This window comes from Lissotriton helveticus, chromosome 2_1 (assembly GCF_964261635.1).
Source record: "Lissotriton helveticus chromosome 2_1, aLisHel1.1, whole genome shotgun sequence".
Taxonomy (NCBI): domain Eukaryota; kingdom Metazoa; phylum Chordata; class Amphibia; order Caudata; family Salamandridae; genus Lissotriton; species Lissotriton helveticus.
In genome coordinates, this window is record NC_136059.1 from 893,726,033 (window position 1) to 893,750,609 (window position 24,577).

A 24,577-nucleotide genomic window follows, 5' to 3' on the forward strand; every position below is an offset into this window, starting at 1 on the left:
ATCTGTCAAAGCATTAGCATTTTCCTTCAGAATGTTTTAAGATGGATTTGTGAACTTCATACTCAGTCTCCAATTTCAGGTTTTTGCCTTGCTGCTAATACTTTGATTGCATGTTAATGGTCCTTTAATTATGTATGAAAGGTTTTCATCACTACTTTAAATGTGATCCACATCCATAAAGTTGAATTGCTTAGAAATATTAGTTTCTTGCACATATGTTTCTTGTAATTCTCAATATGTAAATACATGGCAGGAACAAGACTCATTATTGTGCTTGTACTTATGAACATGGAGACACATTAGAAAAGGAAATAAACTACAACAGTAAAATGTGTTTAGATTAAGTTGCATGGGCTGTTAAATATCCCTTATGTTAATGTTTTGGTTATTAATGGTATTACCATGCTTATGAAATGATGTGCATTGTCATATCACCAAGGCTTGTGTAAAGTGCTCTACAAACATTCATAGTGTTGATCTTGGAGTAGGGCAAAGGATTTGTTCAGGAACTCTTTGAACAGGAGGTGGTGTAATCTCTGTTTTAAATTTAATAGCTTTTAAAGACTGAGTAACTCAAGACCTCAACAGTGGTGGCCATCCTTTCTACGAACGTTTTCTAGATTTTAAGTCCTCATTTAGGAGCCATGAAACTGAGGTTCTTGTCTTGAACCCCTTTCACAAATTTGAAATTCAGCAACGTGTGTAAAATCACAGTGAATAAATTAGCAATTGTTTTCTCTACATCTCAAGTGCAGAGTTTCAAGATAATAGGTGGATAGGAACACACTGCCTGTCCTCCCAGCACAGTTCACCCCTTAGCATTGTGGTAAATGCAGTTCACAGTAAATGCGTTCTTGAATTTTAGCTGTAGTGTTTCACCAAAGTTGGTGCAGGTTAGTGCTGTAAATCTTTAGACACATGTTTCTGCATATTATCCTTCTTTAGTAGAGCTAAAAAATGAATTCCATCAGGGGTTGCTGAGAAAGCTGCCAAAATCCTCAAACTGTGCTGGGTTGAGAGTCAGTTTGCTCCCATCCCCCTTCTTTTTAAAAAGGCTTCCTTGAGCCAGTGAAGTGACTAGCTTTTGGAGATTCACCTGTGCGCCTCTGAGAGGCACTGAGACCTGATGTGGCAGCATTTTCCACAGCCCGGTGGCCTACTAGACTTGCTGGGTTGTGGGCGAGATTTGTGGGAGAGCTCCGTCACCGCCCGCCCGTTTGTCGCCCTGCTGCCGGCTGAGAAATACCTTGCATTGTCGGCTCACTGTCTACTTTACCCCTCCTGGGGGCAGGAGGTAGAAGGCTGCCTCCCCGTGCCTTCTTTTAGACTGTTAAGAGTCTGAGTCTGTGCCTTTGCTGGGCCTCCTGACTCAGTGACTTAAGGGCTCCAATGATGGTGTGCAGGGGAGGCCTAGGCCGCCGGCCCCATTGCTGATGCGGCCGGCACTAGCGTGGTGCGGCTTGTGCCTTGGGGAGGGGGCTTTGCTCTCTGCACACACACTCATTCGATTCTTGCCCTCACCCTATAGAAAGAGGATTGATGCCAGTTTGTGGAGTTGCAGGGGAGACTAAAGGAGTGGGAGAGAAAGCACCTGGCTGCCCGATGCATCTGTGGTTAACTATTTTTATACGATGCCATCTAGGTGCTTGCGCTCTTCCCGTTTAATTACCACTTCCAGCCCAACCGCTTATCCACATTAGTTGTCCCAACCTTTAAGAACAGAAAATACTATTCAGCAAAAGAAACCTCAGTTCTATCCGTCTCTGCTGAATCTCATCCCTCAGTGTTGTCCCTGTTCTCAAAGACTGGGAGCGGTGCATGAAATAAGGAACTGGAGATGATTTCAGCTGCAAATAAAGAGGATTTGAGTTTAGTTACAGTTTTGTCCCAGGGCACTGTTTTATGTCAGATCAGTAGATTTGTCCACAGCTCAGTTCTGGCCATTCCCTTAAGCCAGTTCAACATGTCATCCAGTGGAAGTAGGGGAAGAAATGGACATAGTCTGTTCTTGAGAAGAACACTGTTGGCATTAAGTTGGATTCCAAGTTTGGTCCCAAGAGTCCTGTGGCCCCATCCAGTGGCAAAGATGTTGCCATTGTACCAGAAATGTTGCAATCTAAAGAGACTTCTTGGGTGGTTCATGGGGAACTCTGTGATGATTTGTGTAGTGGTGACCCTGGTGCATTAGAGGACTATTCCTTTCCAGATATTGCCGCTCTTATAGAGAAGAATCAAATTAGGGAGGCTAACTTAAAATCCCATACTGCATCCGACATGGTCTTGAGCCCACCTCTGGATTGTCTACCTAGCGGTCCATCATTCCCAGCTTTGTATAATAGTAGCCATCCTCAAGGGTTTCCTTATTGGGGTCAGTGAACTCTTTGAACTGTGATTTCTGTGTTCACAGGGGCTCAACGTCTTGTGCAGCCATTTAATCTGAAAGGGGAAGAGGGAAGTGGAGGAAGGGCCCACTCTGATAATTTATTTTTTGTGGAGAAGGTCTTATCCTAGATTCTGGTCTTGTTGGATTTATCAGTTGCTAACTATGATCATGCGCTGGATGTGTTGTCCCCAGTTCTAATGGGGTGCAGCACCTCACCTTCCTTGGCTTATGCCGAAGGATGGAAGAAGGGGGCATCAAAATGAAATCTCAGGCCTCCCAGACTAACCTAGTGGCAAAAAATGCAGTGGCAGAAATTGGAATTCAGATGAGTGGTGGACTTGGGACCATGCCTTTTGGGCAATCCAATGGTAATTGTGAGGCCCCTAAGGAGATTGATATCATGCTCTGTTCTTTCTTCTCAAACCATTAATTTGAAGAACGGTGTCATGTAGCCCAGAGACCAAATGTAACTGTAATTTAGAATCCTCTTCCCATATTTCTGTTTTTTAAAAACGGGGCTCCCCTTACAAGCCACGGCCCCTGGAAGGTAAGAACGGTAGGGCGGTGGGTCCGGTTTGAGGGAGGATTAGACAGACGACCATGAGGGAAAATTAAATAAAGAATTAAATTTCCCTTGTCTTTCGAAATCCCCCTCACTTTGCCCCTCTGATCTTACCTGCACGGACTTCAGCTGCTCCGTACCCCTGAGATTGTAGTTTTACAAGATGACCCTCCTAATGATAATTTATCAAGGGTTTACCACGATAGTGTTTCTCCTGTGAAGGCCCTCCCCGCCCCCCAAGTCGTAATAGGATAAACTGCCAGAAGGGGAAAAAGAATAAAACTTGGCGCATCATGAAATGTTAGTCTTAAAAACTCTGATTTTCGGGAGAGGAGCCACGTGCTGGCCCAAGATGGCCGTGTGAGTGCTTAGCTCCGTCGACCCCTTTCCCCAGCTCCAACATCCTTTCCAAAATCCTGCACTTGTGCCCCGCAGCCTGATAGAAGACAAGAAGCGACGTACGTTGTGGTGATCCCGGGTCCTCGGCGGGATCCGGGGCCCGAGATACACTGTCGGAGAATCGGCGGCCTTCTGCTCGTCCAGACCAGGGACTGGAGTGTACCCAGTACCCGCGGCAAGAGCAATAAACACTGGGGGCCGGAAACTGTAAGTTGCCGGTACGGCCCCGAAACTGATCGGCGGATGGCCAGCGGCAGTGCGGGGCTTTAGCGATCAGTGGGGGCTTGTGGTCCTCCCGCGGGACACTCTCTGGGCGAGACTGAGGATGCGGCTGGCCCGGGTCCGACCAGGAGCTGACGCGAATGGTGTGCCCCGGCCAGGGCGCGGAGGGAGAGCCGAGTCGGAGTGCTTGCGGCCTGCGCTGAGGCCATTGTGAGCCCCTGTGGAGTGAGGGGAAGACGTTCTTACTGCTGCCCTGATGTGGAGCGGGCCGGGCGACCGCCCCCTGAGAGCGGGGAAAAAACTGAATTATATCGCCTCGGAGAGAGACCATACTGGGAGCAAACCAGACCACGCAGAGGAGGTGAGCGAGGTCTGGTGCGTCTGAGGGCATCATCGGGCGGTGAATTGTGGCTGTCACTGCCTCTGGACATTCGAGTGGTGCAGCTGTCGGATCCGCACGTTGAGGCCTGGTGGCAAGACTAATTGGTGGTGCTGGCCCGTGGGGGGGGGGGTGACTTTGGTGCCCCCTATGAGGCTTGAAGTTATCAGGAGGTGGTATTTGTGAAATAACGGTTCGCGCTCTCACTGGGGACCATGGACATCCTGCATGCGTCCCCCCACAATACGGCTCCTCAGTGATGGTGGGTGAGAGACTGTGAGGGCCCCTGAGGAGAGTGGACGCACACGTTTGGCCGGACGGTCCCTACACGACGGTACCGGTGGAAAGCAGGCCTTGTTAGACAGAGAGCAACAGAGGTGTATGGAGAGCCGGCCGTCGCCCTGTGAGTAAATTCTTTGGTGCCTGGAGTGCTGGGAGTTGTCGGCCACCACCGAGGCATTGTTGGGGCTCATTCTCCCCCCCCCCCTGACCCCGCCCCCCCCCTTGGGTTGAAGCCTGTGCACCAGCACTGTCTGATACCCGGGTGGGCGTTGCGTCTTGTGGTGGAGAGTGGCGGACGTCAGAATGGCAACCAAGTCGGAGACCGAGAAACCCTCTTTAAGGTCCTCAAAGGGGTCGAAGCAAACACAAGCCAACAAGCTAGATCGCTACACGATACCCCGAAATTCCCCGACTGAGTCGAAGCGTTCTCAAGCGGTGGGAAGTCGCTTTCTGGGTTATCCCGCGGAGCCTACGCTCACAGACGTCATGGCGGCCATCAGAGGGGTCCAGTCTTCCCTGGGTCAGAAGATGGAGGCATTGGATAATAAACACGATACCGTCACAATTGAGGTAAACTTGTTACGTGCCGACCTCACGAAGACAGGCGAAAAGGTCAAATCGCTTGATATTAAAACCACTAGTTTAATTGACGACATGGAGTTGCTGCAGCAGGAGGTACTTGATCTCAAGACTTCTGGAGATCTAACAAATAGGAAACTTGACGACTATGAAGGGAGAGCCAGGCGTGATAATATATGCATCCTTGGGATACCCGAGAAATCAGAGGGGCCGGCCCCAGACTTGTTTATAGAAGATATTATACTCAACCATCTGAAGCCTAAGGTGCAGAGCAACTTCTTTACAATTGAACGTGCCCACAGGGTGCCAGGGGGGAAACCCAAGCCTGGAGCCCCCTCGTCGGATGATCGCGAGGGTGCTAAACTTTCGAGACAGAGATGCGATCCTGCAGGCAGCGTGTACTGGTGCCCCCTTGCGATATGAGAATGCCACGCTCTCTTTTTTTCCCTGACTTTACTCATATGGTACAGAAACAACGGCAGAGTTTTCTCCCGGTAAAGAAGAGACTCGGGACAAGGGACCAAAGTATGCAATGATGTTCCCGGCTCGCCTGCGCTTAGAACTTGAGGGAAGGGCCTGGTTTTTGACAATCCTCAGATCGCTTCGGACTGGTTGGACGGTAGGTATGCGGATGGTTCAGAAAAGAGAGAAGATGGAGATATGGGCGGTCCGGTCCGCAGGAGCAGTAATGAAGCCAGTTGTCAGAACTTTCGCATTGGACTGTTACATCAGGTAGTGGGGTGGATCCGTGGCTAGGGTCACACTAGCATCCTTGACTGCAAGGCAGCTGTGGGAGACCCGGGGCTCTGGGAATGTGTCTTTTGAGCTGGGGGGATAGGGCGGGCCGGGGCACTGGCCTCCTTCTCATTACTACCTTTAGTTAGTTTGCAGCTGAGATGTTGAGCAACAGGCACACTGCTAGTTGGGGATGGGCGTTGGCCATATGCAGGGGTGCAGGGAGGGGGGGTTGGGGTTTGGATTCGATGGGGTTCCTTGATTTTGAGACTCTTCTTTGAAGAATTGCTTGCAGTATGTTCTATTTTTTATTCCCTTTTTTTTTTCCTTTTGGCATCCGGGGCAAATGCAGTGATTGTATTGACAAGGTGCTGAGTTGGAATGGGAATGGCCTCGGGGACTGGATCAAGAGAGGAATGGTTAATCAGTTGATGAGAAGGCATTCTCCTGATGTAGTGCTATTGCAGGAGTGACATCTCATTAGTGATCGCTGCGTGGCTCTCCATAAAGAAGGATATAGGTTGGTGGCACATGCCGGGTTTACCGCGGTGTCTAGGGGGGTAGGAATATTGGTGAAGAACTCCTTTCCCTCAACAATCCAAGCCACGTGGTCCGACCGGAGGGGCTGTTATATTGGAATCTGGGGGGGGGGGGACGGTTACCTTCTTCTCGATCTATGTCCCGCCTGGCCTTCAAACTGACACTTTCTGAGACTTGGGGACTGTCTTTCTCACCCTGCCCCTGGGCACATTCTGGTACTGGGGGGCGACTTTAATGCAGTGCTAGACTGGGAGATAGACCGGCACCCGGCAAGAATACTCAGACCAACACATAGATGGCTCCCACACTTCTTAGCAACGATGGGGCTTGTGGACAGCTGGCGGGTATGGAATCAAATACAGGCATATTTCACACATGTGTCCGCAGCGCACCACAGCATGTCAAGACTAGATTACATATTGATCCCGGCGGCCCAAGCTGCTACGGTCAGAGAGGCACGTTATCTTGGAAGGGGGATCTCCGACCACTCTCCTATGTGGTTGGTTGTGGTGCTCGGACAGCCGGCAGTTGGTAGAGCGGCTCCTATTGGTGCGTGGCACTTGAAGGACCCTGCGACTAAGAGGGAGGTTGTCAAGATTTCAGATTGCTTGTCAAGATTTCAGATTGCTATTTTCAAGAAAATATAAGTACTGTTGAATCGGCACAGTCAATGTGGGAAGCATATAAGAAGGTAGTCCGAGGGGAAGTCCTGTCTTTGAAAGCGGGGACGAAAAAGAAGCACCAGGCGGAGGTCGAGAGGGCGGAAGCCGACGTAACTCGGTTGGAAGAATTGGTGGCTAAGACGGCCGCTCCGGCGGACGTGCTTCTTTTAAAATTAAGACAGGATGAGTACAGAGGCCTTGCCAAAGACAGGGCAGTGGCTCAGAATAAGGTCACCCAAAGTCGAACAAATGAACATGGAGACAAGGCTGGTAAATTGATTGCGTGGCTCGAACGAGGGGAATGGGCATCGCGTCTTGTGCCTGAGTTACAAGGGGTGGATTCTATCACTGTCACAGACCCCCAGGCAGTGGCAGACGTATTCTCCGAATATTACAGAGGTGTATACACTTCGGTCGGTGGATATATGGAGGCTGAGAACAGTGCATCTCCCTTCATCTCCCTCTCCCCCCCTATCGCTTCCACCTTATTTTCCCCCCTCTTACCTCCAATGAACAACATATTAGCACCTTATCCCAATCCATCTCTCAATCCCCGAATCCTGCTCTCTCACCCCATCTACCCCTAGATTCATCACCCCCCACTTCATCCCCTTCCATCTTACCTCACCTCTCGGACCTACCCCAACCTTCAGTACCTGCATCTCCCTTCATTTCTCTCTCCCCCCTATCGCTTCCTCCTGAATCTACCCCTCCCTCTCCTACTCCCAATGAACAGCACATTAGCACTTTATCCCAAACTCCCACTCCATCACCCTCCCTCTTACCTCGTCTCTGACTTACCCCAACTTTTACTGCCTGCATCTCCCTACATTTCTCCCTCCCACATATCGCTCCCTCCTGATTCTCCCCCTCCCTCTCCTGTGCCCAATGAACAACTTACTAACACTCTATCCCAAACCCGCACACAATCCCTGAACACTGCCCTCTTACCCCTTCTACCCCTAGATTCATCACCCCCCATTTCATCCCTGTCCCTCTTACCTAGTCTCTACGACCTTCCCCAACTCCTATTACCTTCACCTACCCTCACCCCCCCCCCCTTTATCGCCTCTTCCTAATTCGCTATGCTCTGGTACACACGCCTCTCCTTTGAACTTCTTCCCCAACATCCCCCCTCCCTGCACCACTTCTCTCATCCACACAACGTTACCTCCTACATCCCCCTCTTACCCCCTGATCTCCCCCGATTACAAAAACACACCCTACTCTGCGCTCCTCCCTCCACTCGGCTCCCTTCCCCCTCCTCCAGGCTTTACACCTCATCCTCCACACTTTATCCCCCGCTAAACAACCCTAACTTGACAAACAGCCCAATAAACACTAATCCTCTGCACTCGTCAACTCGCACACTAGCTTCCCCTACCATAGAACTTGTCCTTTTGTCCCTCATCTTAGAACTCTCCTCTCTTAGAAGCGATATCTCTCCTTTCTAAAACTATCTCCTCACACACTGACACCCTCCTCTGCACATTCAACAACTGTCAGCCTAATTCTATCACCTACAGAAACACTCCTCCTTCTAGCAACTACACAACCAGCACATTACCCACCCGACCCTCACTTATCGTGCCCACCCACAATACCAACATATCCACACAGTCACAACTTGGTACTCCCCCATTGACCTCTAATACGAACAGTTCCTCTAATCTAACTATCGCTCCATCGCTACCCTCTAAAACTAACAGTTCCTCTAACTTCACTATCTCCCCACCACCACTGTCGTCCAATTTACCCTCTAGTCATAAATCTTATATCCCAGTTCTCTTAGGAACAAGTAGACTCCCCCTTCCTCCTTCCTCCCCTAGACCACCCCAACACCTTAGATCTATCCCACCTTGTCCCCCCTCGCAATCGCCCGATCCCTCTCCCCTATGTTGCATGATGACTAACTGCCTATCCGCCTCTTGCCCCACTCATCTGTCTACTATCCCAGTTCTTTTAGGAACAAGCAAACTTTCCCTTCCTCCTTCCTCCCCTAGACCACCCCAACTACTCAAACCTATCCCCACTTGTCCCCCCTCCCTATCTCCAGTCCCGACTCCCCTCGTCTGCATGCTGATTAACTGCAGATCTGCCTCTTGTCACGCTACTGAGATCGCTGAAACTATTCTTAGTGAAAATATTGACATTGCCTTCCTAACTGAAACATGGCTCACCTCCCACTCCACTCCCATCCTCGACTTGCTTATCCCCCCAGGTTATTCTATCATTAGAAAAGACAGAATCGAACAAACAGGTGGTGGACTAGCCATCATTTCTATAGCTGAACTTAACTTATCACTCGTCAATCTACAAGACCCTTCATCCTTCGAATACCTTTGCGCTGATCTCACCATACCTGACTCCCCCACCACTCGTTTGCACACTATCTACCACCCCCCCTGGAAATAACATCCCCTTTAAGGAAGAATTAACTGATCTTATTATACAATCGTCTCTTTCACATTCTAAAAATCTCTTCCTCAGTGACTTAAACATCCATTGGAACAAAAGTGATGATCCTGCTGTCATCCTACTTAATGATACCATGGACATCACCAATATGACGCAGCTCTGCCATTCTCCCACACATAACAAAGGTGCCACCCTTGATGCTATTATAACGAACAACGACCTAGCCTCCCTCTCAAACTCATACTTCCGTTAGATTGGTCCGACCACTACCTTTTCCTTTTCACCTTGACTAAATCCATTACTCGCCCCGCCCCCACAAGCATATTATCAATGAAATCCACACGCAACCTTCACCTTATTCCTCCGGGCGAATTGGAAACCGCAATTAAGGCTCACTTAGTTCTACCCCCTCTCTTGTACAACACCACCGACCTTACTAACCACTATAACAATTCTATTCTTGAAGCCCTCTACCAAATTGCTCCATTCAAACTTAAACAACAACAAAAATTCCTCCTAAGTCTTTTTTTAAACTTCTTTTTTATTGTGATTTTCATAGAACACAAACAAAGCCTTCTACATACATTTCGTAATACATAATCTCATCACCAAGTATTCATTACATCTTTGCACATTTATATCGTTACATGGTACATGTATGTTACGCGTATCATATCAGACTGTCGGGCAGGTGTGGGTAGCTCTCATCTCCTCCCTTTTCTCATTTCCTTAGCGCATGGTTCACACCCCACCAGTGGTATGCAGCTAGTCAGTCTCCTTAATGCCCACCATTTCTCCAGTCCATACAATGTCACCATTACTCACTCCTAGGACACCGTTACAGTCTAGAACGCCTAGCAGCACTGGACATCCGGTGTTTCGGTCCCCCCCTGTCTCTCTACTTTGCATCTCATATTATTTCAAGTCTCTTGTCTCATAGGGCCTGTATCCTCGCCATCCGTCGCCCTTGCAAGAAGATAGCATGTAGGGGGAGCCCATATATTATTAGGTCTGGACGCTATCGGGAGTAATTCTGCATACGTGGCAAACTGTTCCTGACAAGTAATTAAATCATCTAACCATGTCTTGAATTTAGGCGCTTTGCCTTGCCCCCATCTGCATGCTACTCTGCGCTTAGCCATAGGAAGTGCCATTGCCACAAACCTCCTGTGTTCCGTCTTTACAGGGGTGATAAAACCCGAGAGCGCCATCACAGGGCTGGGTGTCACCGTCTCACCTATCATGTGCTGCAGTGCGTCAAATACCTCATCCCAATAGGCTCGGATGCTTGGACAGTCCCATGCTAGGTGCAAAAAATCCGCCCCCGGGGAACGGCACCTTTCACACTCATCAGTGTCTCGTAGCTGGAATCGGTGCATTTTAACAGGTGTATAGTACAGCCTATGGAGGAACTTATAGTGTATAATGCGGTGTCTACTGCAGGCAGAGACCCTTTCAGTATGTTGACAGCAAGTCTCCCATTGTACATCCGTCAGCTGTTCTCCCAGTTCCGAGTCCGCTGGGGCCGCTTTCCGCATAGTTTGGGTATGCACCGTGTTATATATTATTGAGACTAGGTGCATTGGTTTAGGCCTTTCCAAAATAATATGAAGCGGAGTCAGGTGCTCCGGTTCATCCAGAAATGCCGGTGTAATCGCTTTTATACCTTGTCTCAGTCTGACATATAGAAAAACATCCAATGGCGTCTGTATCTCTACAGGACACATATGTGCCAATGAACGGAATTTAGTGTCATGGTATAGGTCACCCCATGTAGTAACGCTAAACTTCTCTTTGAATTTCCTAAATACCCCTTCCTGTAGCAGCGGGATATCAGGGTGGTACGCGATAGGCATCAGGGGCGTATATGCCATTTGCACCTCTAGTAACCCCATTATTTTTTGCCATGCTTTAATCGAGATATAAAGGGCGGTGGGCTGCTGGTCTCTCTGTCCAATTTTCGTATATATCGCACCCTCCAGTGGGATAGGGTGCGCCAGCCAATGTTCTGCGCAACCTGTGGCATGAAGCGAGGTTGTTTGATCCAAAACCACAGAAAGTGCGCCTGTGCTGCCATATAGTACAATTCCATATCTGGAATTCTGAATCCTCCCTGCGAGTAAGGTCTAGTTAACACCTCCCACTGCAGGCGAGGTTGTTTCCCTCCCCACACTAATCGTATTAATTCAGTTTTCAGAGCCTTGAAGAAATAGGAACCCGGATAGTAGGGTATGTTCAGGAATAAGTATAACACCTGTGGGAGTACCACCATCTTAATGAATGACGCGCGTCCCGCCATAGATGGTGGAAGAGCCACCCATCTCTTTACGTTATCCTCAATCTTAGTCATAAGAGTACCATAATTCACCCTCAGCAATTCCTCTCTATTCTTTCTAATCTTGATACCTAAATATGTAAGCTTCTCATCACACCATTCCAAGGGTTAATCCATTTCAAACCTCTGAACTGCATCCGTAAGCGGGGAAAAACTAGACTTAGAACAGTTGATCTGTACGCCAGACATACCACAGAATACTATAAATTCCCTATGTATCTGGTTCAAGTTTTGCTGAGGGTTTCGGACATATAAAGTAATATAGTCTGCGTACAGCGAGATGAGTTTCTGGCGTTGAAAGCACCGCAGTGCTTTGTCATTATGGCATTGTCTCAACTTCGCAGCAAGAGGCTCCACTGCCAATGCAAAGAGCAATGGTGACAGTGGGCACCCCTGCCTGGTACCCCTCGTGATCTCGAACGTGTGGAAGGTGTGCCCATTGATCAGGACCTTAGCCATTGGTTTAGTGTATAATAGTCTAATCCAATCAAGGAACAAGGGTGGGAAGCCCATTCGCTTCATTACCCCAAATAGGTACCCCCATTCCAATGAATCAGAAGCCTTGGTGGCATCCAAGAAAATTGCAGCCATTGGGAGATCAGGGGAAACGGTGTGTAGCACTGCAAAAAGCGTCCGCAGGTTATGTGATGTTGCCCTACCAGGTACAAATCCGGCTGATCCGGAAATATCAGGCGGTCCATCAATAGCCTAAGTCTTGTGGCTATCAATTTAGCCAGAATTTTCGCATCACAGTTTAACAGCGAGAGCGGCCTATAGGAGTCGCACAGGTCTAGGGGCTTCCCTGGTTTAGGCAGTGATAAAATTAATGCTTCGCACATTGAGTGCGGTAGCAGTCCCACCTCTGGTGCATCTTCATAAACCTCTCTGAGCACAGGGGACATAACGTCTATATATGTTTTATAGAACTCCACCGGGATACCATCAGTACCCGTGGCCTTTCCGTTCTGCATGCTCATGATAGCGTCCCGCACCTCATCCAGCTCAAAGGGGGCACATAAGAAGGTTCTCTGCGTATCACTCAACCATCCCAGTGCCACCTCCCCCAAGAAGTCATCCAGATGTTCGCCTGAGCTCCCCCTAGTAGTATACAATGAACTATAATGGTCAATGAAGTCTGCAAGTATACGGGTAGTCTCCAGGTGTACGTCACCGTTAGGGGTTTTCAGTTCCGTAACTATGTTGGACCTTCTCTGTTGACCCACTTTCTGCGCCAGTATTTTACCCGGTCTAGCTCCTCCATAGCTTCTGGCTATCCAGTGTTTGTGTTTAAATTTCGTCTCTCTCTGCCCTTCTTCCATATAAAGGGACAATTTCTCTCTAAACGCTGCCTGTGCTTCCGTAGTGGGGGCATCAGCAAGCTCAATTTCAAGTCGTTTTAGGTCTCTGTCTAGGGCTCTGATAATGGCCTGTATATCCCTTAGTACCCCTGCACTCTTCCCAATGCAAAAACCTCTCCATGTCACCTTGAAGGCCTCCCAGATCACTTCCACACTACGCACAGAATCCTTATTTCTTTGAAAAAAGTAAAGAATTTCCTCCCGTAACTCTTCCTGGAAAACTACACCAACAATATGGAGGGGTTCATTCGCCAGGGACTGTGTGGGATGTTAAAGCCTACAGAGGAGAGCGTCAGCAAAACTGGAGCATGGTCATAGTAGGTCCTTGCAAGGTGCCGTGTACCTGTAATTGTGGGTGTAAGTACTCTAGATACTAAAAAAAGGTCCAGTCTGGCCCAGGATTGAGCATGTGCTGTGAAATGCGTGACCTCCCGTACCTGAGGATGACTATGCCTCCACGCATCCACTAAGTGATGTCTCTTTAATGCCCCGCAGTACTGACTGCGCCCTCGTATAATGGTGTGAGGCCGGATCTGATCTATCCTCACCAGGGTTGTATGTGACATTAACATCCCCCCCCCTCAATGATGTGTGGCATCAATACCAAAAATCTTGGACCAGAGGTTATCAAAGAAAGATGGGTCATCTGTGTTAGGCCCATAACAGCACACCATCAGTATCGATTGGGTACCAAGCCTACCCCACACCATGCAATACCTTCCTTCCTCATCGCTGAAAGAGCCCGCCAGATGGAAGGGCACTTGCTTTCTAACCAGTATCGCAGTACCACGGGCATAACTTGAATAGGATGAAAAGAGCCGAGTCTCCGCCCACCTAGTCCCAAAGGTAACAGGCCTGGATCGAGGGTAGTGTGTCTCTTGTAACATAGCTATATGGACCTGTTGGCGGTCAAGATAAGATAAGACCTGTCTCTGTTTACGGGGGTCTCCCAGCCCTCTCACATTCCACGTTACGATATTAATTGCACTACTAATATCCCCCATTGCTGTACCCATCATATCTCATTTCTACCAGTGGCATATATAGTCGGATTTCCCGTCGCACCCGCACCCAATATTTCAGTCTCATCATACCATATCCTACCTGAGTTATCATGTATCTCTGAACAGTCTTTAGAAGGAGCATACAATTAGAAGGCATCAAACAACCCAACATTCCCCAAATCGTCCCCTCCTCTCGCCCACCCTCCACCCACTGAAACAACCCAAATTTGCCAGTATGTCGCGACCCCCCCTACCCTCCCTCGCCCCTCCAAACATTCCCCAGCAGTGGCTAGTTAAAAGGCAGCCGGACCGCCGCCGTCCAACAATGGGGTAAACCCTCTGGGGGCGTACTCTAGAGGACCACACAAGTTCTCCTCTCCCAGTACAGTCTCATCACTGAGCCAGTAGTACCAGTCCAGTCTGGGAAAGGCGGTCCGGAGTCCAATAGTGTCCGACAACTGGAACAAGCACCGCCTTACTCTACATCATATTTGGTGACCCCACCTCTCTTACTTGGTATACTCATTGTTACACGTGTCGTGCGCCTCTCAGTCACTCACTGCGGGGATCCTCTTCTCTGGCCGGGGAGGATCTCTGTGATCCATTATGGCTGTCACGATCTTGATTACGCCGTTTTAAGGATTTCAAATAGTCCTCCACCTGTCCGGGGTTAGTGAAAATTTTTTGTTTGCCTTGGTGAGTCACCCGAAGGCGTGCCGGGTACAGCAGGGCATAATCTATTTGTGCATCTCGAAGCTTCTTTTTAACCTCCATGAACTTTCGGCGCTCCTCTTGTACTATCGGGGTGAAATCGGGGTATATGGAGAACGCGTTTCCCTCATAGGACAGTGTCTGTTTATTCCGGGCAGCCCGGAGTGCCACATCTCTGTCGCGATAGTTGAGGAGGGCGATGATGGGCCGAGGAGCCGCTCCTGGTATCGGTCGCGGACCTAGCGACCTATGAGTCCTTTCGACAATGAACTGCGGAGAGAAGGCCTCCTGCCCCACCGTAGCCAGCAACATCTCCTCAAAATCTTCCATTTTGCCCGTGTTCGTGGATTCCGGAATTCCTACTCGTATATTGTTTCTGCGACTGCGTGCTTCCAACTCCTTGTTCTTGGCCGCAATAGTTCTCAGGATGTTGTCCATTCGAGCCAATTGGGATGTGTGGCCAGCTGTAAGCTCATCGGCGTCTGATATGTCTCTCTGCCTCCTCTATAAGTTTGTCGTTTGCATCCAGCTTGTGCGCTATTTCGTTCATTCTCGAGGACATGCGATCAACTTTGTCGACAACCTTCGCAAATCCTTGCCTCATTTTCTGCAACATGTGCTCCGAGGCTGTCCCTTGTAATCCATTGGCGCCGTCCTCCTCCTGTGCCCGTGTCCCAGCCTGCTTGGGCCTGGTCCCATTTCTTACGTTCTCAAAGCTGATTTTCGGTTGCTTGGAGTCTGTCTTACTCATTTCGAATGAAGCCTTGCTCTCGTAGAAGAGGTATGTGCCCAGGCTAGGTCTTTCGGCACGGTCTCAAAGTCTGCTGCGTTGCTCTCTGTGCACCCCTACTGCAGCTGGGGGTGGGGGGGGGGGAACGTGGGCGGCTTCCGCAGGTCACCAGCTTGTATTGGGTGTTTAGGTCCTTCACAAAGTTGTCTCGAGGGGCAACCCTGCGTATGCAGCCACAACCGCCACTTCTGCCGCCCCAGCCGCGCTTTTCGTTTTGTAGTACAAAATACAGGGTTATGAAGCGCCGTTTCTCAAGTATCGCCAGCTCTGACGCTCAATCTGTACCATGCCCCGTTAAGTTCCAGATCCAATATCGACTGCGCCACTGCCTATGTCAACAGCCGAGGGTAAGTAGCCTCAAGCACAGGTTCCTAAAGCAGGAAGGGTCTCACGGCCCCACTCACTGTATGTTGGTTGGTTCTTTCGCCCTAGAGAGGGGAGGGGGGTATTCCCACAGTCCGGCCCACTGTCCTACCATTAGCTCCTCACAGTGGTAATCCGGGCCTGCCCGCTACAGCCAAATGAGTGTTTTGTATGTGCACGTGGGCCCCTGTGCTCAGCCCATGCAGCCGTCCGGTCCAGTCTTGCCCCTCAATAGTGCCGCAGTATGTCCCTGCCTGCCGCTGCCTTAATGTCCAGTGCGCGATGGCCAGAAAACTCAGTCTGCGAGGTCTCGCAGGCAGGCAGTGGTGAGCGCTGTTTTTATGTGAATCGGCCGTCCGGGCCCAGCCAGCTGCAGCGCACCAGGCACCTCCGCTCCTCGGCCTTCTGCGCCCTATGGCCATCTCGCTGCACCACGCTGGTGGATGTTTTGCGGCAAGCCGTGCATCCGAGCCGTCGTCCCCCCGGGCCTTCGACGCCTCCCCTCTTCTCATCTCCTCCTTTCCTGCGTTGCACTTTCTCCTGCAGGCTTAGGTGCGCTGTTCACCTCTCTCTCCTCGTGCGTCTGAGCTGCGCAGTCCGCCGCACCGCTCTGGGCCACGGGCACTTACTTCAACGTCCCGCCTCCTCAAGGCCTACTCTCCGCCCTTCAGGCCTCGGTCTTTCCAGGGCAGGCAGTCCGCTACGCTCTTCCGTCACCTTCGCGCCAGACCCCCGGCCAGTCTTCAGAGCCATCTCCCGCTGTCACCTCGTCACCAATCGGCTACAAATTTTCAGCGAGTGTTCTCGAGGCAGTTATCTACTGATATCAAGTGGCCAGGACTTGCTAGCTCACTCGCCGGCAGGATAAATTACGGATTATTGCTCCGGTCCTCGGGAGCCTCACGTGAGTGCGGCCATTCGGTTGTGCGCCCTCTAGCGCCCCCCTTCCTCCTAAGTCTTGGTTCAATTCTGAATTCAATAATGAAAGACGATCCCTTAGACACTGAACGGGTCTGGGGAAATCATCCAAGCATTGACAATCTGGCTCTCCTCAGAATGCCAGAGCCCAGTACAAAAAACACATATTTAACGAAAAAGCCTCCTTTCTACGATCTCAACTTGATCAGGCCAGAAACCGCCCTAGAGAACTCTTTAACATTGTGAAAAAACAAACCTCCACCGGACCACCTAAAATATTAGCCCCCATTGACAAATGCGAAGAAATTGCCAGCTTCTATACAAACAAAATCAACACGATCGAATTATCCTTCTCTTCCCTCCCACTCTCACTTCAACCCACCCCCATCCTACACACCCTCCCTACCACTCCTAACTCTCCTTCGACTACTTTTTACACACCGCTTGATACTTCTGATCCCCGCCCTGCTCTTCTCCAACAAGATACCTTTCTGAAATTAAGCCCCCCTGCTAAAAATAATGCTTCATGGAGCATTTTCAGTCCAGTATCAGAATCTATGATCACTAATATCATTGTCAAACTAAAACCTTCCGCCCACTCCAATGATCCTCTTCACGCCCTTCTGGTTCAAGAACTCAAATCTACCATTGACCCCATATGGACTAAAATTATCAACTCCTCTTTCCACTGGCTGTGTCCCTGCCTCCCTCCAACGTGGTCAAATTTCGCCTATTCTCAAACATCACAGCTGACCCTAATGACCCAAACAACCTTCGTCCTATCTCTAACCTCCCATTCCTCTCCAAAGCCCTTGAAAAATGTGTCCTATTGCAACTAGAGAAACATATAGTCTCCTTCAACCTCCTTGATGTCTTCCAGTCCGGCTTTAGAAAAGGATGCAGTACAGAAACTGCTATGCTAAATATCATTGTTGACATTCATCGTTCCCTTGACAAAGGGGAATCCTCAGTACTAATCCTTCTCAACCTCTCAGCTGCATTCGATACCGTCCACCACCCCACCCTTCTCAGCACTCTCAAAGATCGATTCGGTTTGGAAGGCACGGTATTCAAGTGGTTCTCCTCATTCCTTCAAAATCGATCGCAACAAATCAAGCTCAGCCATTTCCTCTCTAAACCGCAACCTGTCTCACTCTGCATCCCTCAAGGATCCATCCTCTCCCCAACCCTATTCAATCTGTTCATGGAACCCCTCACCCTCATCCTCAAACATTCTATTATCAAATACCACCTCTATGCCGATGACACCCAATTATACTACAAGATCAAATCTCACAAAGAAATCCTTCACCTCAATGAGACCCTGACCAAAATTCAATCGTGGTTCCACCTGACCATCTCAAACTGAACCCGAAAAAAACAGAAATCATAATTTTCTCCCCCCAAAACAATCGCCCTTCCCATTCAACTTTGGTTAAATGACATCAAAGCTCTTAACTGCCCTCTCTCCCCCTCTAATTCTGTCAAATCCCTAGGCATCACTATTGACCAGAATCTAAATCTCATCCCCCCCCCACATTAAAAATGCATCCAAAAGCGCTCTTTCCACCCTTCTCCACCTTAAGAAACTTAAACCTTTTATTCCAGTAGAAGATTTCAAACTTGTTGTCCAATCACTTGTGCTTCCCAGGATTGACTATGGTAATGCCACTTTGGCTGGCATCCCTAAAATCCATCTTGCTCCAATTAAATCTGTCCTCAACCTTGCTGCTAGACTAATCTGACTGTAGAAAATTTGATCACATCTCCCCCGTCCTCAAAAATCTCAAGTGGCTCCCAATAGAAGGTAGATCCATCTATAAGATCACTCACAAAGCTCTTCATCAAAATACCCCTTCTTACCTTTCAACTAAACTACATAAAGCTGGTTGCTTCAGGTCCCTAAGGAGCCACAAACTCTCTTATCCTGATCCCACCTAGACTCAAATGTCAAAAGACCCAATCCCGTGCGTTCTCTGGTAACGCTCCTACAATCTGGAACTCTCTCCCAAAGGATATCCGATGCAACCCCTCTTACCCGCTCTTCAAAAAATAACTAAAAATACTTCTTCTCAACAAGTATTGGGGTATCTAATGTTACTGACACTGTACATGTTCCAAGTATCGGGGTATCTAAATGTTTCTGACACTGTACATGTTCACTCCTCTCTCTTCTCTTATGCACTCCTCTTCCTCAACCTCGCAATGCCTTCATATACCTACTCCCCCTCCCTTCACCCCCCCTCCCTTCTTACTTTCATTATCCATTTCCATCTCAACTTTTATCTCTGTTTCTTTGCCCCATTAGCCCAGCTTGATGTTTTATCATGTTGTAGCGTTTGCCTTGCCTTGTAAAGCGCTCTGATACTCTTGGGTCCAGTAGCGCTATATAAAACTTTTGAAATAAAATAACATAAATAAATAAAGAAAGGACATCCGTATATATGCACTGTCAGAAGACGATAAGGGGTACTTAGACTCCCCTTTCACGGATGATGAAGTGGCACAAGCGGTTAGAGGGGTAAGATCTGGTAAGGCGACTGGCCCGAACGGCATCCCAATAGAACTGTATAAATTGAACGCCCATAAACTCGCTCCATATATCCGCTCTATGTTCGCGGAAAGTAAAGAGAGGGGTTGACGTCCATATGACCAGTGGGTGGCGAATATAGTAGTTATACACAAGTCAGGCAAACCTAAGACTCTTTGCTCCTCATACATGCCAATCTCGCTGCTCAATGCTGAGCCTAAAATCCCGGCGAAGCTATTAGCTACCAGGCTGGTTAAGGTAATTACCAACTTGATATACACGGATCAGTCGGACTTCATGCCACGCTGAAACACAGCTCTCAATCTGCGTAGGTTGCATGGGATACTGGGTGGTTCCCCATCGATTCAGGAGCCGGTGGTACTAGTGTCCTTAGACGCCACCATGGCATTTGATAGGGTCGAGTGGTCCTACCTGTTCGCGGTGTTGGTGAAGATGGGCTTTGGACCGGAGTTTGTAAGCTGGGTACGTTTGTTATACGCTACTCCCTTGGCCAGAGTAGTCGTTAATAACTATAAGTCAGCTGACTTTCCCCTGATTGAGGGATTTGGACTCACTACTGAGGAGTACAGAATTAGGTTCAGGGGGGCTCACAAAACCCAGACCCAATCCTGGATAGATTTTGTAGACTACTCAGTGTTAGAAAGGCGACCGCGGGGGAGGCAGAAGATGTCTGACTGACCACCCCTAGGTCCACCTCTCCGTCAAGAAGTAGCCGAGCGTTACTGAGAGGCCTCCTGGGTGAGGGCCCTCTCCTAGGATCGCACAGCAGAGTAACCACACACCACAAATGGACACCACACCAGAGGTCGAGTTCGTAAGCTTTATCAGGCAATAAAGGCAGCTGGTTCCCAGCGATATGTACAAGTATGCCGAGGGGTCTGTAAAGTCTCGGAAAAGGGGGATCAGGGAAGCGGGACAGTCTCGGTTGGGGTGTCGGAAGGGATACCCTGCGCACAGCTCTCAATCCTCGAGCCGGGGGTTCCGAGAGGTTGAGCCGCGGCAGCGCCAGCAGGCTCTCACGATGGTTTGGCAAAGGTGGGCCGCGGCAGCGCCAGCAGGCTCTCAAGATGGTTCGGCAAAGGTGGGCCGCGGCAGCGCCAGCAGGCTCTCAAGATGGTTCGGCAAAGGTGGGCCGCGGCAGTGCCAGCAGGCTCTCAAGATGGTTCGGCAAAGGTGGGCCGCGGCAGCGCCAGCAGGCTCTCAAGATGGTTCGGCAAAGGTGGGCCGCGGCAGCGCCAGCAGGCTCTCAAGATGGTTCGGCAAAGGTGGGCCGCGGCAGCCCCAGCAGGCTCTCAAGATGGTTCGGCAAAGGTGGGCCGCGGCAGCGCCAGCAGGCTCTCAAGATGGTTCGGCAAAGGTGGGCTGCGGCAGCGCCAGCAGGCTCTCAAGCTCTCTTCAGGTTCCAGGAAATGAGTTCTTCTGGGGTCGGCCGTGACAGCGTCAGCAGGGCTTTCCAGTCCAGGATACAACTGACGTTCTAATCCAGGGCTGGCCCAGATATAGGACTGGAGTCCTTTGATGTCCGGACCCTCGCGCCTGGGGGTCAGTGGGGCTGGGATGATGGTGTCCAGACACCCAGCAGGGGGGTGGAGCCAGCGCCCAGGGAGGCCGGAGGGCGATCGAAACCAGGCGTCCGGGGACGGCTGGAGGGCCATCGAAACACCCTTTTCTCCGGGATCTGTCGAGTGGCCACTCGACCACCTGGGTGGATCTTGGTGCCTTGATGTCTGGGCTGCGCTGGGGCCGAGGCCACGTGGTCGTGACGTGGTGGGCCCAAGATGGAGTCGGGTGCGGCCTCGTGCTTAGGTCGTGAGGGGCCCACGCTGGAGCCAGGTCGGTAGTGGGGGTCCGGGATGGTGGCCGGACCAGCAATGTTGGGGCGTGCAGTGTCGGGCAAAAGGGCTGCCCGATGCTGGGTGGAGGGCCGATGTCGTCCTGGGCCCGCCATGCGGGAGGGGTAGGACCACGCCATGAGGCCGGGTCCAACACTCAGTAAAGACACTGGATGGTTGGTTAACTGGACACAATGTGCATGATTTTACTGGACTTTATAATTTGTTTATGAAGGAACACATTTTGAGTAAGTGCACAAATGAAAGGTTACATCAGCATTTAGTAGACCTAGGTCTAATTTCTCCCCAAGAATTGGGAAAGAAGGCAGGCCATTGGGTCAAGACTAGGGTGACCAGGACAGCCACTGGGGGTGACCAAAAGAAGGTGGTTACAAAACCTCCCCAGGGGAAAGGTGGTGAGAATCCCCAAGATAAAAAGTCTGAGCCTTCCAAAGGGCCCCAAAAACCTGTCCAGGTGGGTGGGTCCCAAACTACTCCCTATGTGCCTCAGCCCTATAGGGGGAAGAACTTTGATCCTAACAAGGCCTATTGTAACAACTGTAAAAAGTTGGGACATTTCACTGTAGACAAAAACTGCCCCTACAATAAAGCCCCTAAGGCACCCAATACAGCTACTCCAGGGACAGTAAATCTACAGATGGGATCAGAGGAGTGCCCAGAGCAAATCTGGGAAAACACTCAAGCTAGTCTAGTCTCCTTGGTGGAAATGGAGGTTGCCAATGTAGTTGGTTGGCCACCCAACTGTAACAAGTATCTGCAATACCCCTCCATTAATGGAACTAGAGTAGAAGCCCTGAGGGATACAGGTGCCAACATCACTATGGTAAAGGAAAGGCTGGTTTCCCCAGAGCAATACTTAGTTGGGAAAACTTACCCAGTCACCATTTCTGACAGCATTACCACCCAACGCCCTCTGGCTATGGTGACATTAGGTTGAGGGGAGGTTACTGGCCTGAAACTAGTAGTGGTCTCTCCACAACTACCAGCTGACTGTCTGCTTGGAAATCTCAGCCTGGACTGAGGTTGAGCAAGTAACCCATGCAGCCATGCTGGGTTTCCCTAGACTGGTGTGTGTGTAAACCAGAGCACAGAGCAAAAAGAAGTGTGAACAAGTAGGTTTGGAGCCTGAAAGTATGGCCCAACCAACCAAGTGAAAAAGCCAGAAGACTGGAGAACCAGCTTCTACACAGCAAGCCTCTCAGGACCCCTCTCCTCAGAGAGAGGACTTGGAACCTCTAGAGTTAACTGAACCCATGGAGCTTGAACCTTACCAGGTTGGACTCCTGGGCCTAGGGGGACCCACTAGGGAAGAGCTGTGCCAGGATCAGCGAGACTGTCCCACTCTTGAAAGCCTGAGGCAGCAAGCTGTTTCAGAAGCACAGGTAGATGTCAGTGGTACCCACAGAGCTTATTGGGAAGAGGATTACTGTATGATGAGGCAAGAGACCCAAAACCTGGAGCCACCAAGAGGGTGGTAGTACCACAGAAGTACAGGGAGTTCCTCCTAACTTTAGCTCATGACATCCCCCCTAGCTGGACATCTGGGGCAGACCAAAACCTGGGAAAGGCGAGTTAGCCACTTCTATTGGCCCCAGATGAACCAAAAAGTGAAGGAGTTTGTGAGCTCCTGTGTTACCTGTCAGGCCAGTGGCAAGACAGGTGGTAAACCAAAGGCCCCCCTGATACCACTGCCAGTGGTGGGGGTACCCTTTGAAATGGTAGGTGTGGACATTGTGGGCCCACTTGAGCCTCCCACAGCCTCAGGGAACAAATTCATTCTGGTAGTAGTGGATCATGCTACTAGGTACATTGGAGAAATTCCCCTTAGGGTTACTACAGCTCCTGCAGTAGCCAAGACCCTCCTGGGTGTCTTCACCAGGGTAGGGTTTCCTAAGGAGATGGTTTCAGACAGAGGTACCAACTTAATGTCTGCTTACCTGAAACACATGTGGAAGGAGTGTGGTGTGCAGTACAAATGTACTACCCCATACCACCCACAAACCAATGGTCTTGTGGAAAGGTTTAACAAGACATTGAAAGGTATGATCATGGGACTCCCTGAAAAACTCAAAAGGAGATGGGATGTCCTGTTGCCATGCCTGCTTTTCACTTATAGGGAAGTGCCACAGAAGGGAGTGGGGTTTTCACCCTTTGATCTTCTGTTTGGTCATCCTGTAAGGGGACCACTTTGTCTGGTAAAAGAGGGTTGGGAGAGGCCTCTCCAAGAACCCAAGCAAGACATTGTGGACTATGTGCTTGGCCTAAGGTCCAGAATGGCTGAGTACATGGACAAGGCATCCAAGAATCTTGAGGCCAGCCAGGAGCTGCAGAAGCACTGGTTTGACCAAAAAGCTGCCATGGTTGAATTTCAACATAGACAACAGGTGTGGGTTTTTCGAGCCAGTGGCACCAAGGACCCTCCAAGGACCCTCCAAGACAGATCCAAGACAGATGGAGTGGCCCTTACCCTATCCTGGAGCAAAAGAGTGAGGTCACTTACTTAGTGGACCTAGGCACCAGCAGGCACCCAAAAGGGTTATTCATATGAACCGCCTTAAATTCTAAAATGACAGGGCTGACCTCACCATGCTGATGGTGACTGATGAGGAACAGGAAGCAGAGAGTGAACCTCTCCCTGACCTCCCTGACCTCCGCTCTTCCAGCCCAAAAGATGGGTCAGTGGATGGAGTGGTCTTTTCAGACACCCTCTCTCCCCAACAGCAGACTGTCTGCAAGCAAGTCTTGCAACAGTTTGCTAGCATATTTTCCTTGATCCCTGGTCTGACCAGCTGGTGTACCCATGATGTGGACACTGGTGACAGTAACCCTGTCAAAAACAAAATCTATCGACAATCAGACCAAGTCAAGGAAAGCATCAAAGCTGAAGTCAGCAAAATGCTGGAACTAGGGGTGATTGAACTGGGCTAGCCCAGTAGTTCTGGTCCCCAAACCCCATCAGCAGGGTGGAAAGAGAGAGATGAGGTTATGTGTGGACTATAGAGGGCTCAACTCTGTCATCAAGACAGATGCTCACCCCATTCCAAGAGCATATGAGTTGATAGACAAACTAGGGGCAGCCACATTCCTCCGTACCTTTGACTTAAATGCAGAGTACTGGCAGATTGGCATGGCCCCAGGAGCCAAAGAAAAGACCGAATTCTCCACCCCTGATGGGCACTATCAGTTCACTGTAATGCCTTTTGGGTTAAAGAATGCCACTGCCACCTTCCAGAGGTTGGTGAACCAAGTCCTGACTGGATTGGAGTCCTTTAGTGCAGCTTATCTTGATGATATTGCTGTCTTTAGCTCCACGTGGCAGGGTCACCTGATCCACCCTGGGAAGGTTCTAAAAGCCCTGCAATCTGCAGGACTGACTATCAAGGCATCCAAATGCCAGATAGGGCAGGGCACTGTGGTTTACTTGGGCCACCTTGTTGGTGGAGGCCAAGTCCAACCCTTACAGGCCAAGATCCAGAGCATCCTGGACTGGGCAGCTCCAACCACTCAGACCCAAGTCAGGGCATTCCTTGGCT

General features: G+C 50.0%; 1 protein-coding gene across 1 annotated transcript in view; it reads left to right on the top strand.

Annotated features, from left to right (window-relative positions):
- The window catches only part of SPTLC1 (serine palmitoyltransferase long chain base subunit 1), a 302,110-nt gene that overhangs the window by 84,993 nt on the left and 192,540 nt on the right, over positions 1 to 24,577 (top strand). The window lies entirely within an intron of this gene.